Source organism: Haemaphysalis longicornis, unplaced genomic scaffold (genome assembly GCF_048455015.1).
Source record: "Haemaphysalis longicornis isolate Haplotype H1 unplaced genomic scaffold, Haemaphysalis longicornis Haplotype H1 scaffold_8, whole genome shotgun sequence".
Taxonomy (NCBI): Eukaryota; Metazoa; Arthropoda; class Arachnida; order Ixodida; family Ixodidae; genus Haemaphysalis; species Haemaphysalis longicornis.
Window position 1 is genome coordinate 68,487,620 of NW_027526445.1, and position 13,029 is coordinate 68,500,648.

Here is a 13,029-nt window from a genome sequence, read left to right on the forward strand (position 1 = left end):
GCATCTTGTTGCAATTTCTTGTAATTTAGTTTCCTCTGCCTCCCCTACAGATAAGGGCGAGGATGAGTTTTGAGGTGACAACGGTATTAGAGGATATAGTGTGTTGTTAGCATGTAATTATGTAAGCTATTTTGAGGGGCTAAGCCCGCGATGACTCAATGCCAAGAAACCTTAAGTTTGAGCCTGATCAGTGTAGTATGACTCATGCAGAAACCTGATACACCTTCTCGTCATCTAGTATTTTATGCCTCCCAGTATAATTAAAAGGGACCACGGTATAATGTTGAGATGAAGAAGGTATTGGAGTGTTTGGTGTACGGGTAGTGTATAATTATGCACTCTAGCTGAGGGGCTATGCCCGTGATGACGCAATGGGCTAGAACCCCACGTGTTGTTGATTATACACGTACAGGGCTTGGTTACACTTACGTTGTTGCATTACTTAGAAGGTTTTGTTATGTATTCCTCCTCCCCCCTAAGAGAAAGGGCCAAGAAGAGGTTTGAGGTGACAGACTATGTTACCAATATTCATTGTATTGTTGAGTGTATAGTTGCTACTGTTACTTGAGGGGTGCGCCCCGTGATGTTACAATGTTTGGAAACCCTATGTATAGTTTCGATAAGTTCAGTTGAATGTATACTGTGTTTTGTTAAACCTGCTGTTTGCAAAGTGATTATTGTGTCTCCCCGAAATGTAAGGGTGAGGATTTATGTTCAATTGTAAGAGTGGAATCGTGGTCCAATAAATTTATCTTTACAGTATCTGTTCTTATCAGCTTAATATCTGATACGAGTCCTATTTGGACTCAAGATATTAAACTAATTTTTTGCCACTTGGCGCCGTGAAGGGGCTTGCTCCTCCGGCGCCGCGGGTTGTCCCGGCGTTGCACTGATGCCGGGTTCGGCCCACGACCCCCTTCGGGGGGCCTGTAAACAAACCCAAAATGAGAAACGAGCACTTTAGGGAAAGGCATTGAACGCTATGCATTGGATTTCATGTCTTTTTCTAGCGCTGAGTTCAAGTTTCTTGCTTGATAGCCAGTAGGTTTCTGCAGCCTATGCGCACTGTAATGTTATGTTCTGCTGCTACTTTCGTGTGCCGAGGTGTTTTTGAAGTGCCATTCTCTTTTTTTTTCGAGCAAATAAACAGTACAGTGGCGTCCAAGACAGGTGTGTCTGTGTATTCTGGAGCCTCCTAGCAGCGCGCAAAGTACCAAAACAAACCTCATTAAACCCTACACGACGGCCGCTGTCGTGTCTTGCCAAAATGCTGTGCTGCGTCCTGTACGCGAGAACGATGTCTCTCTCTCTCTCTCACACACACAAACGCACACAAGGGGGGGAGGGGGGAAGGTCCAACGCGCGCGCGGGGTTTACAGGACATGCAGAAAGCGCCAATGTTTGCACAACTGCCCGAGCTAATCGCTTTGTTTACGCCGCCCTTCATTTTTACTTTCACACTGTAAACGGAGCGCTTTCAGCTCATTTTTACCGTGATCAAGAAAATCTCCTTGCCGCCGGCTACACGCGATAGTAATGTAACTCTATGCTACGTCCCGTCGTGTTTCTGCAGTGTTTTTCGTGTTTTTTTTTTTCATTGCAATCACGGTCAGCTAGGCACCGAGGAAAGCGTGCGCGCGTACTCTGAAGCCTCCTAGCAGCGCGCAAAGTAAACACAACACTGAGCCAAGAAGACATTCCAGAGCTACCTGCTCAGGGGACGTGCGCTGCGTCTCACGTTCTCGATACGCAAACACGTACGCGCCAGCGCTCGCGCGTTCCACAGACCAAGCAAGAAACGCAAATGCTGGAGGAGTTAACTGCATAATGATTTCGTTGATTTTGGCATTGAAGTCGCTCTCCTCTGCACGGGCAGTGGTGCGCGCACCCGTCATGTGTACAAGTGGCGCGCAGAAACCGGCTCGCGAGGCATTTTCAAAGCGCCGAAAAGAGTTGTGCCGCGCCTCCGACAGATGGCGAAAGGGGCACTGCTATGCCGTGAAGCGCACCGCTCTGCAGTCGTCCTTCGGCGTCCAGCCCCGAGCCCTCGCAAATCGTTCCCCAGCAGTGTGTTGGCGGGCGCGTTACATATCGTCGGATCTCTGCGACGGCTGCCCCAATCGCGCCACGCCACTAGAAGAAACGCGCTCCCTGACTGTGCACTTTTGCTTCCGAGCCGCGTCTGCCATCGTCGTTTCGTTGAAACGCGAGTGCTAACACCCGGCGACACTGCAGGCCGCTCGTCTACATAAGCAGCTGTCTCGCTGCGAGTTTGTTTTCACTTAGTGGTTTGCCCGCGTCCCAATCTCTGTGTTTGCATGTGCGTAAGTGTTTGCATTGTACTATAGTGGTGTGTGATCATTATGTATGTATGGTGTGTTTTTTTTGCGTTTGCCGTGTGTTTACTAGCGAGAAATGCATGCTGCTGCTCGCTGCCGTATCTTGGGACGCGTTCCCGGGCTCGTTACATATCGTCGGATCTCTGCGACGGCTGCCCCAATCGTGCCACGCAACTAGAAGAAACGCGCTCCCTGACTGTGCACTTTTGCTTCCTCCGCGACCGAGTTGTTCGAGCCGCGTCTGCCATCGTCGTTTCGTTGAAACGCGAGTGCTAACACCCGGCGACACTGCAGGCCGCTCGTCTACATAAGCAGCTGTCTCGCTGCGAGTTTGTTTTCACTTAGTGGTTTGCCCGCGTCCCAATCTCTGCGTTTGCATGTGCGTAAGTGTTTGCATTGTACTATAGTGGTGTGTGATTATTATTTATGTATGGTGTGTTTTTTTTTGCGTTTGCCGTGTGTTTACTGGCGAGAAATGCGTGCTGCTGCTCGCTGCCGTATCTTGGGACGCGCCGCGTCCTTCCGCAATCTTGCGTAAGTGTGCTCGCTGAGCGAGCGCATTTCTGCTTGCGACAAGCTTTTTTGGTAATCGTTAGCTGTCGCCTGCGGGTTGAATGCAGAGAGAACATACAAACGAGTGACCGCGTGCCCTGCGGTGAAGCTGGACGCGTGGCGAAGGCCGCCGCGGGGCGAGTGCCGGCTGCCAATGTTTGGGCTCGCCTTGTGGCCACAGTTTTGCTCGTGCTGTGTTGCGGGTCGGAGACTAATTAGAAAGTTAATTAGCGCTATCGCTTCTCGGCCTTTTGGCTAAGATCAAAGTGTACTTCAGGTGTCTTATTCGGACCTAGTCGCTGGTCCTACCCGGATCGGCGACGTTCGACCTCCCCCTGGAGCCTGGACGACCCCCTCTTCGAGACCTTCGAGACCGTCCAGTTGCATGGGCACGGGCCGGCTCTGCCAGCCATCGCATGATTTTGTGCATGTTTTTGCATAAGAAAGTGTGCCTGATTTGCTGCTGAGTTGCCTGTGACGCTTGGGACCACATCCCGAACCCCTGACCCTCACCCTCGCCCCCTGGGGCGGGCGTGGGAACTGCTGTCCCTGGACCTCAGTTCCGGGTCACCCTGGCGGCCCGGGGCTTCCTGGCGTTCAGGAGCACCGCACTATCAACCAGCCCTAGCCTCGGCTAGGGGTACATCACCGGCTGGGGCCTCTGCTGGCCCCAGCACCCGTCCGGAGACATGCCGCCCCCAAGGGGCCATGCCTTCGATCTGAAGCTACCCCAGGGCTGCACTGCCGAAGAGATCATCGACAGCGTAGCCCACATCGTCACCTTGCAAGAAATCTATTGCGTCCAGCATATGGGAGCCAAGAACTACCAAGTGACAGTGAATTCACGACAAGCCGTTACCACGCTCATGCAGTTCAAGAACATCCGACTAGGAAACCAAGTCGTCCCCCTGATCCCCGTTGGCCCACCAACAACCAGTGTATCCTGCTTGTTCCTGCCTTCAAGCGTAACAGACGAGACCCTCATTTGAGCTCTGCTGCCCCACGGAAGCGTCACCGAAATTCGTCACGGCACATTCAAAGGCCAGCCGACCGTCCTTACTGGTGTACGCTACATAACCATTAGGATGAAAGACGAGAACCCAGTGCCCAACTACCTTCGTGTCGGAGGCCACCGTGTGGTGTTCGACTACCCGGGTATTAAGCGAGTGTGCCGCCGGTGCAGGGAGGAGGGGCACATTAGCGCGGACTGTACTGCAGTACTGTGCGAGAGATGCGGTATATATGGACATCAAACACCCTGCGAACTGCCTTGCCGGCGCTGTGGGCAGGCGCATGCCACTACGAGCTGCGACACACCACGGCTCTACAGCTCGGTAGCAGGCGGATCGCAGGCTGCGCTCGCTTCGTCCGGGACAGCAGACATCAGTCACAACGAGTTTCCCCCCCTACACGAAGACCAACTGACGAAGACGGGACCGAGCGATGCCAAAGGTGACTCCCCCATCGCGCCCTCGCAGCAGCCAACGGCCAACGACAGCATCTCAGCCCCGGCTGTAGGTGCTGCCAACAGTCAAAACAAGCCCCTCGAGCTATCACCTCAGCCCGGAAAGGAAAAAGACAAACAGTCAGATGCCACGGAACCAAAGGAAGTAACCAACCCAAGAGCAGACGGAAAGGTCCCCAACTCACCCGAGTGGCCTCACTGGGAGGGAGTCGATAAAGAACTCCACCTTAGTGAGGACTCGGATATGGAAGCATCAACAACCAGTGAAACAAAGCGAACACGGTCAAGCGACGACACGTTGGCAGAAGCAACAAAGAAGAAGAAAAAGGCACAGAGGTCCCCGAAGAAGAGCTCGCCTCATCATGGTGCTAAAGCTAAGGCAAACTGAACAAGCGGTGTGTGGTGTGTGCAGTGCCGACTGGTGGGGCGCGGGAGTATTGTGCGCGTGTGCGTGGAGTGCTGTGGCTTCACCAAGGGGGCCCACCACATGTACGGACCAAAGTCAGAACTTCAGCCGCCAGCAAAGACAGCCTGAACTGGTACGGTGTTACGGGAACCTGACAAACTCAACCGTGATAGTGCCCTCGGACTCACTACCTCCCGCACCGCAGCGAACTAAAGACCCCAGCCGGAAGCGACAGCACGTAAGCCAGCGCCTTCCCCTGTTAGTTTACCTAACAAAGTGTATCTTAGAACAGAGCCTACTTGAGCAGATCGTATTGGGCCCCCCCCCCCGGATGAGACTTTTTTTGGTGCATGGTCAATCGTCAGAGTACCTGTGAGTGGTGTTGTATCCGAGTTTCACTGGGATGTTTGGGGCTTGAACCGAGTGTCATGTGCACATGCTAGCTGGGTATGTCTGTTGGTGGTATAAGTCCTAGGGCAGGTGTCCTCCTTTGCCCCTTATCTTTCATCATGTTAAACATCCTATCCCTGAACGTTCAAGGGTTTAGGAACCCGGATAAACAGAGGGAAGTTGTTCACTTCCTACGAGACAACAGAGTAGATTTAGCTTTCATCCACGAAGCAAATTTCTACACCCCCCATGATGTTCATTCATTTCAATCAACACACGGTATCCCCGCCTATTTCTCATTAGCCTCGTCCCGATCATGCGGGGTAGGGGTGCTAGGTTTAAACCCAAGTCTCTGGAGAACTGGCTTCACGTCGACAGATAGCGAAGGCAGGCTCTGTATGTTTGACTTCACGAAAGGAGGGAAAAAATTCAGAATCGTTAACATCTACGCTCCGGCAAAGGCTACGGCCTCAAACCAGTTCTTCAGAAACCTAGGTCCGTACCTGTCGCGTGCTGGGCCTACTATTCTCTGCGGCGATTTTAACTGCGTCTTGGACAGTAGTAGGGATGTAAGGGGTCCAGGACAGGGCAGGCCAACCTGGAATGCAGCTGAACTTGGACTCCTGGTGAGGGACTTTCAGCTAGTAGATGCTTGGGAGGAAAAACACAAGAATGAGTTTCAGGCCACCTGGAAGCGAGGCAGTTCTGAGAGTCGACTAGATCGGTTCTATATAACACGTGATCTAGTGACGGCAGTGGCGAGTATAGGCAGGGTGAACTTCTCTGAGGGTGCCCCCTATATATCGGACCACAAGGCTGTTCTACTAGCCCTCCGTACGGCGGACGGGCTCTATGACGGGATACGACACTGGAAAATGGATTTGCGGATCATTTATGACGAGACTGCTAGGCAGGCACTCCACACGGAGTTAGCCGAGTTGGTGCAGACTGAAAGGGACCATTCCTCCTGGGATCTGCTCAAAGAGGCGTGCAGGTGCCTAGCACAACGAATGGGTAAATCCTTAAGAGGAAGACTGTCCCAAGAACTTGCAGACACTTTGTTCCGCATCAGATTGGTTAAAAGGGGCGGGCAGCTGACGGCAGTCATGGAGGAATACCTTAACGAATTAAGAGAAAGGTATCAGCTACAGTTACAAAAGGTGGTATCCCCGAACATTTCCTACAACCACAACGGGCCCTGCAACGGCAGCGGGGCAATCAAGCGTTTCTTGGACGCACGCAAACCCACAGTAAACATTACACAGGTACAGACAGCCTCAGGAAGCATGTCGGACCAACCTGAGGACATCAAGGTGGCCTTTCTAGAGGCATTCTCGAACTTATACAAAATAGACTCTCAGTTTAGTTGGGATTCCCTGGTCGACGGGATTCGGGAACTTGCCGGTGACCTCCCACAAGTAGATCCAGAGGATGAGGAAACTATACTAAGAGACACGACCAACAAAGAACTATACGAAGTTGTCAGGAATATGAAGGCGGGTTCCGCACCGGGGCCGGATGGGCTACTGACAGAGTTTTTTAAAGAGTGTTGGATAGAGATAGGCGACACACTGGTCCAGGTAATCAATAACATCTTAGTGACAAAGAAGGTACCGGCATCATTCAAGCAAGGGCGCCTCGTGCTCCTCCTTAAAGAGGGGAAAGATGCAAACCTGCCCAGTTCATACAGACCTATCACTGTCCTGAATACAGACTACAAAATCTTCATTTCCCTACTTGTTTCCAGACTCAAATGGCTCTGGCCCGACCTTGTTTGCCAACAGCAAACAAGTTCGGTACCAGGCAGGAACATTTTCAGCTCGCTGAATCTTACACGGGACATGTTTCAATATACCAATCATACAGATAATGCAGGTCTCTTTCTGTCGTTAGACCAGCAGAACGCTTTTGACCGGGTATCCCATGAATATTTATATGCGACCTTAGAAGCCTACGGGTTTCCGAAGGCTTTCATAACCCTTCTTAGAGCAGTGTATCAAGGGATATACAGCGACTTAGTAATTAACGGCCTCATCCAAGGTCAAATCAAGGTACAGCGAGGAGTAAGGCAGGGATGTCCTTTGTCGCCCATGCTCTTTGTCTTGTGCATCGATCCTTTCGTGCGACGGGTGGCGGGTAACCCCAGAATCCAGGGCCTGCCATCCCAGGGCTGGGCTCGGTAAGGGTGTCTGCTTACGCCGACGATGTCTCGGTCTTTGTTAGAAATGTAGAAAGTGTAGCGGAGGTTGTTGGAGACTTTGACGTGTATGCCCAACTTTCTGGGGCAAAGCTCAATGTGGTAAAGAGTACGGTTCTCCCAATCGGAACCAAAGAAGTTGAATTGCCACCTGATTTTCGTGTTGTGTCAGCTGTACGTTGTCTCGGGTTGCAATTTAACCAAAGGGGCATTGATACAAACCAGTTCAGAGATATAGTTGACGAAGTTGAACATGAGATTGACCGAGCCAAGACTTTCCATTTTTCACTAAACGAAAAAGTGTATCTTATCAAGTGTGTACTAGTTCCAAAGTTCTTGTACGCCGCCCGGGTGATGCCTCCGCAGGGCCAGACGACGCAGAGACTCACAAGGGCAGTCTTTGGGTTTTTCTGGGAGGGGGGTACGGAAAGACTAGCTAGGGATGCAGTTAGATTTCCGAGGCGTCTGGGGGGCATGGGTATCCCGTGTTTTGAGACAATGGGGAAGCTCCTGGCGTTGAGAACACTGTTGAGCATCATGGAAGACGTGGATGCCCCTGAGCGGGTGTTAGCGCTGTACTTCCTTGGCCCGTCGAGGCGGTTACTGGCCCCACACTTAGTCGGTAATCTTTACCCTAGTGCGGGAGTCGTTCCGCCGGTGTACAAGGGTGTTGTAGGGCTGTACCAAGAACTTTTGAGTTCTGATCCCACTGTGGACATCAAAGGTACCCAGCCCTCACGGCTATGTGAACAGTTAGCTGTTCGCAGAGCAGCCCACCGAGTAGACCCACCGGATTTTCCGTGGAGGGCCCTGACGTCAGGGCACCTCCCGGAGTCTGCTATAGACGTGCAGTGGCAACGAGGATGGAGAATCCTTCCGACGAAAGACCGCCTGCAGAGGTGGGGCGTAACTGCTGACGCGGCTTGCCCCAACTGCGGGCGGCATGAGACAGTGGATCACGCCGTAGCCAGTTGTCCCGTGGCCAGGGCCTTTTGGAGGCTGGCACACAGGGCGGCACCAGGGTTGAGAGTAGCCCAATATTACGCACGAGGCTCGTGCCCCCGAGATGCTTTCGGGAAGCTCTGTGTAGCTGTTGGGGAGTTGGTTTTATGGAGAAACCGCTGTAAAGCGGTTGCCCAGGAAAGGCGTTTACGGTTGCAGTGGCCCCTGCTTAGTCACTTTAGACGGGAGATCAGGGCAGTTCTCTCAGCCCAGCTATTCTGGCTGGGGGAAGCAGAGTTTCTGCGTCGATGGTCCTGCAACTACTTGGAGGTGGCCGACGGGCGAGTACGAATCAAGTTTGACGTCCCCGATGTGTTTACATGAGACCTAAGCTTTAGGAAGTCCTCGGGCGAGTCCGTATGTAGCCCTCTTCGGGCAAGGAGACTGACGGACCGGTAGTGGGTCCTTGTAGCCGATAGTGTTTTTTTTTTCTTTTTTTTTCCTTGTTTGTGCACTCATGTAGACGCAAGGTACTTGGTAAATTTCAATGCCCCGGAGCTACCGGTAGGTGCGTTATATGTATGTGACTGGCCACATTGAGTGTGTTTGTAGTATTGAGTAGGATTGTATCATATTGCTGTACGTGATTGATTACAGTCCAGGCAAAGCAGTTGTCGTGTCAATGTAAGGGGCACAGCCCCGTGAAGAAACCCTTGTTGCAACCCCCGTGATTTGTTCTCTTGTCTGTGTGTTGCCGAGGTTTGAATGAGGCACGCGGTTGTGTTAGTTCATGATACATAAGTGTTTTCTTAGGGACATTCCCTTGAGTCAAGGGGGGCTGGTAGCCCATATATGTAAAGTGTTCACGTAGTGAATAAAGTTGTCCTTTCAGTATCTGTTCTTATCAGCTTAATATCTGATACGAGTCCTATTTGGACTCAAGATATTAAACTAATTTTTTGCCACTTGGCGCCGTGAAGGGGCTTGCTCCTCCGGCGCCGCGGGTTGTCCCGGCGTTGCACTGATGCCGGGTTCGGCCCACGACCCCCTTCCGGGGGCCTGTAAACAAACCCAAAATGAGAAACGAGCACTTTAGGGAAAGGCATTGAACGCTATGCATTGGATTTCATGTCTTTTTCTAGCGCTGAGTTCAAGTTTCTTGCTTGATAGCCAGTAGGTTTCTGCAGCCTATACGCACTGTAATGTTATGTTCTGCTGCTACTTTCGTGTGCCGAGGTGTTTTTGAAGTGCCATTCTCTTTTTTTTCGAGCAAATAAACAGTACAGTGGCGTCCAAGACAGGTGTGTCTGTGTATTCTGGAGCCTCCTAGCAGCGCGCAAAGTACCAAAACAAACCTCATTAAACCCTACACGACGGCCGCTGTCGTGTCTTGCCAAAATGCTGTGCTGCGTCCTGTACGCGAGAACGATGTCTCTCTCTCTCTCTCACACACACAAACGCACACAAGGGGGGAGGGGGGAAGGTCCAACGCGCGCGCGGGGTTTACAGGACATGCAGAAAGCGCCAATGTTTGCACAACTGCCCGAGCTAGTCGCTTTGTTTACGCCGCCCTTCATTTTTACTTTCACACTGTAAACGGAGCGCTTTCAGCTCATTTTTACCGTGATCAAGAAAATCTCCTTGCCGCCGGCTACACGCGATAGTAATGTAACTCTATGCTACGTCCCGTCGTGTTTCTGCAGTGTTTTTCGTGTTTTTTTTTTCATTGCAATCACGGTCAGCTAGGCACCGAGGAAAGCGTGCGCGCGTACTGTGAAGCCTCCTAGCAGCGCGCAAAGTAAACACAACACTGAGCCAAGAAGACATTCCAGAGCTACCTGCTCAGGGGACGTGCGCTGCGTCTCACGTTCTCGATACGCAAACACGTACGCGCCAGCGCTCGCGCGTTCCACAGACCAAGCAAGAAACGCAAATGCTGGAGGAGTTAACTGCATAATGATTTCGTTGATTTTGGCATTGAAGTCGCTCTCCTCTGCACGGGCAGTGGTGCGCGCACCCGTCATGTGTACAAGTGGCGCGCAGAAACCGGCTCGCGAGGCATTTTCAAAGCGCCGAAAAGAGTTGTGCCGCGCCTCCGACAGATGGCGAAAGGGGCACTGCTATGCCGTGAAGCGCACCGCTCTGCAGTCGTCCTTCGGCGTCCAGCCCCGAGCCCTCGCAAATCGTTCCCCAGCAGTGTGTTGGCGGGCGCGTTACATATCGTCGGATCTCTGCGACGGCTGCCCCAATCGCGCCACGCCACTAGAAGAAACGCGCTCCCTGACTGTGCACTTTTGCTTCCGAGCCGCGTCTGCCATCGTCGTTTCGTTGAAACGCGAGTGCTAACACCCGGCGACACTGCAGGCCGCTCGTCTACATAAGCAGCTGTCTCGCTGCGAGTTTGTTTTCACTTAGTGGTTTGCCCACGTCCCAATCTCTGTTTTTGCATGTGCGTAAGTGTTTGCATTGTACTATAGTGGTGTGTGATCATTATGTATGTATGGTGTGTTTTTTTTGCGTTTGCCGTGTGTTTACTAGCGAGAAATGCATGCTGCTGCTCGCTGCCGTATCTTGGGACGCGTTCCCGGGCTCGTTACATATCGTCGGATCTCTGCGACGGCTGCCCCAATCGCGCCACGCAACTAGAAGAAACGCGCTCCCTGACTGTTCACTTTTGCTTCCTCCGCGACCGAGTTGTTCGAGCCGCGTCTGCCATCGTCGTTTCGTTGAAACGCGAGTGCTAACACCCGGCGACACTGCAGGCCGCTCGTCTACATAAGCAGCTGTCTCGCTGCGAGTTTGTTTTCACTTAGTGGTTTGCCCGCGTCCCAATCTCTGTGTTTGCATGTGCGTAAGTGTTTGCATTGTACTATAGTGGTGTGTGATCATTATGTATGTATGGTGTGTTTTTTTTTGCGTTTGCCGTGTGTTTGCTAGCGAGAAATGCATGCTGCTGCTCGCTGCCGTATCTTGGGACGCGTTCCCGGGCGCGTTACATATCGTCGGATCTCTGCGACGGCTGCCCCAATCGCGCCACGCAACTAGAAGAAACGCGCTCCCTGACTGTGCACTTTTGCTTCCGCCGCGACCGAGTTGTTCGAGCCGCGTCTGCCATCGTCGTTTCGTTGAAACGCGAGTGCTAACACCCGGCGACACTGCAGGCCGCTCGTCTACATAAGCAGCTGTCGCGCTGCGAGTTTGTTTTCACTTAGTGGTTTGCCCGCGTCCCAATCTCTGCGTTTGCATGTGCGTAAGTGTTTGCATTGTACTATAGTGGTGTGTGATTATTATTTATGTATGGTGTGTTTTTTTTTTGCGTTTGCCGTGTGTTTACTGGCGAGAAATGCGTGCTGCTGCTCGCTGCCGTATCTTGGGACGCGCCGCGTCCTTCCGCAATCTTGCGTAAGTGTGCTCGCTGAGCGAGCGCATTTCTGCTTGCGACAAGCTTTTTTGGTAATCGTTAGCTGTCGCCTGCGGGTTGAATGCACAGAGAACATACAAACGAGTGACCGCGTGCCCTGCGGTGAAGCTCGACGCGTGGCGAAGGCCGCCGCGGGGCGAGTGCCGGCTGCCAATGTTTGGGCTCGCCTTGTGGCCACAGTTTTGCTCGTGCTGTGTTGCGGGTCGGAGACTAATTAGAAAGTTAATTAGCGCTATCGCTTCTCGGCGTTTTGGCTAAGATCGTCCCGGACGCTCTGTGTAACGATTCGGACTTAGTTTTTTCTTCGAACTTTGACGACGCGACCTCAGGTCGCAGAAGAAGTCCTACTGAGCCAAAGTTGCCCCAAGCGGAGCGCAAGTGCGCTTCCCCGCACGGCGCGCTGCGCTGAGGGGAAGCCAGCTTCGCCATGAAGTTCCGACCGCCGCCTCCTAAGGAGCATTGTTTTGAGTTCAGTGCTCCTAAGGAGGCTACCATCGACGACATCATCGATGGATTTCAACGAACCGTGGGACCTGGAGGGCTTCGAGCCCTGCAGCATCAAGGATCAACAAGGTTCTGCGCAGCGGTGGCTTCGGCGGCGGCTGCGCAGAAGTTGAACTCGACCGGGGAGGTAAAAATCCTCGCAGAAATGTGCCCCATTACGTGTGTTGGGCCGCAGGTGATCTTTATGACCGCCTTGCGGCTCAAATTGTTCGTCTCCAATGATGACCTGGCTGCAGCACTCGCCCCCTTCGGACGGGTGCTCAGCGTGACCGACATGACTTTCAAGGGCCACCCGACCGTCGACAACGGCACCAGGCACGTGAAGATGGAGATGGTGAAACCAGTACCCAACTTCATGTTTGTGCGCGGCTGCAGAGTGCAGTTCGAGTATCGGGGGGTGAGGCGTGTGTGCTCCAGGTGCGGTCAGTCCGGCCACAACCGCGGAGATTGCCAAGCCCCCTGGTGCGACCACTGTCGTGCCTTCGGACACGACTCGGAAAACTGCACTGCTGAGTGCCGGAAATGTGGTGCCCAACATCCAACAGCTGACTGCCTCAAGCCCCGCACCTACGCTGCGGCACTGGAAGAGTTCCCAGCCCTCCCCAGCGGACCAGCGGAACAGCCAGACGTCAGCAGCGAGCAGGAGTTTGAGACAGAACCAGACCGCACCGAACACGACACCACCGAAGACGACCAGGCGTCGTTTACACTAGACGACGTTTCTTCGCCGCTTTCCCCCTTCGGCGACGATGACAGCGTCACGGAAGACAACGCAGAGAAACCCGCCCCCGAAGAAGCCCGTCCCACCACCCA

At 53.0% G+C, this 13,029-nt stretch overlaps 2 pseudogenes; both read left to right on the plus strand.

Annotated features, from left to right (window-relative positions):
* The first annotated feature begins 742 nt into the window (after positions 1–742).
* On the plus strand, positions 743–915 carry LOC144150299 (U2 spliceosomal RNA; annotated as a pseudogene).
* An 8,252-nt stretch (positions 916–9,167) lies between these two features.
* On the plus strand, positions 9,168–9,338 carry LOC144150302 (U2 spliceosomal RNA; annotated as a pseudogene).
* Positions 9,339–13,029: the final 3,691 nt, after the last annotated feature.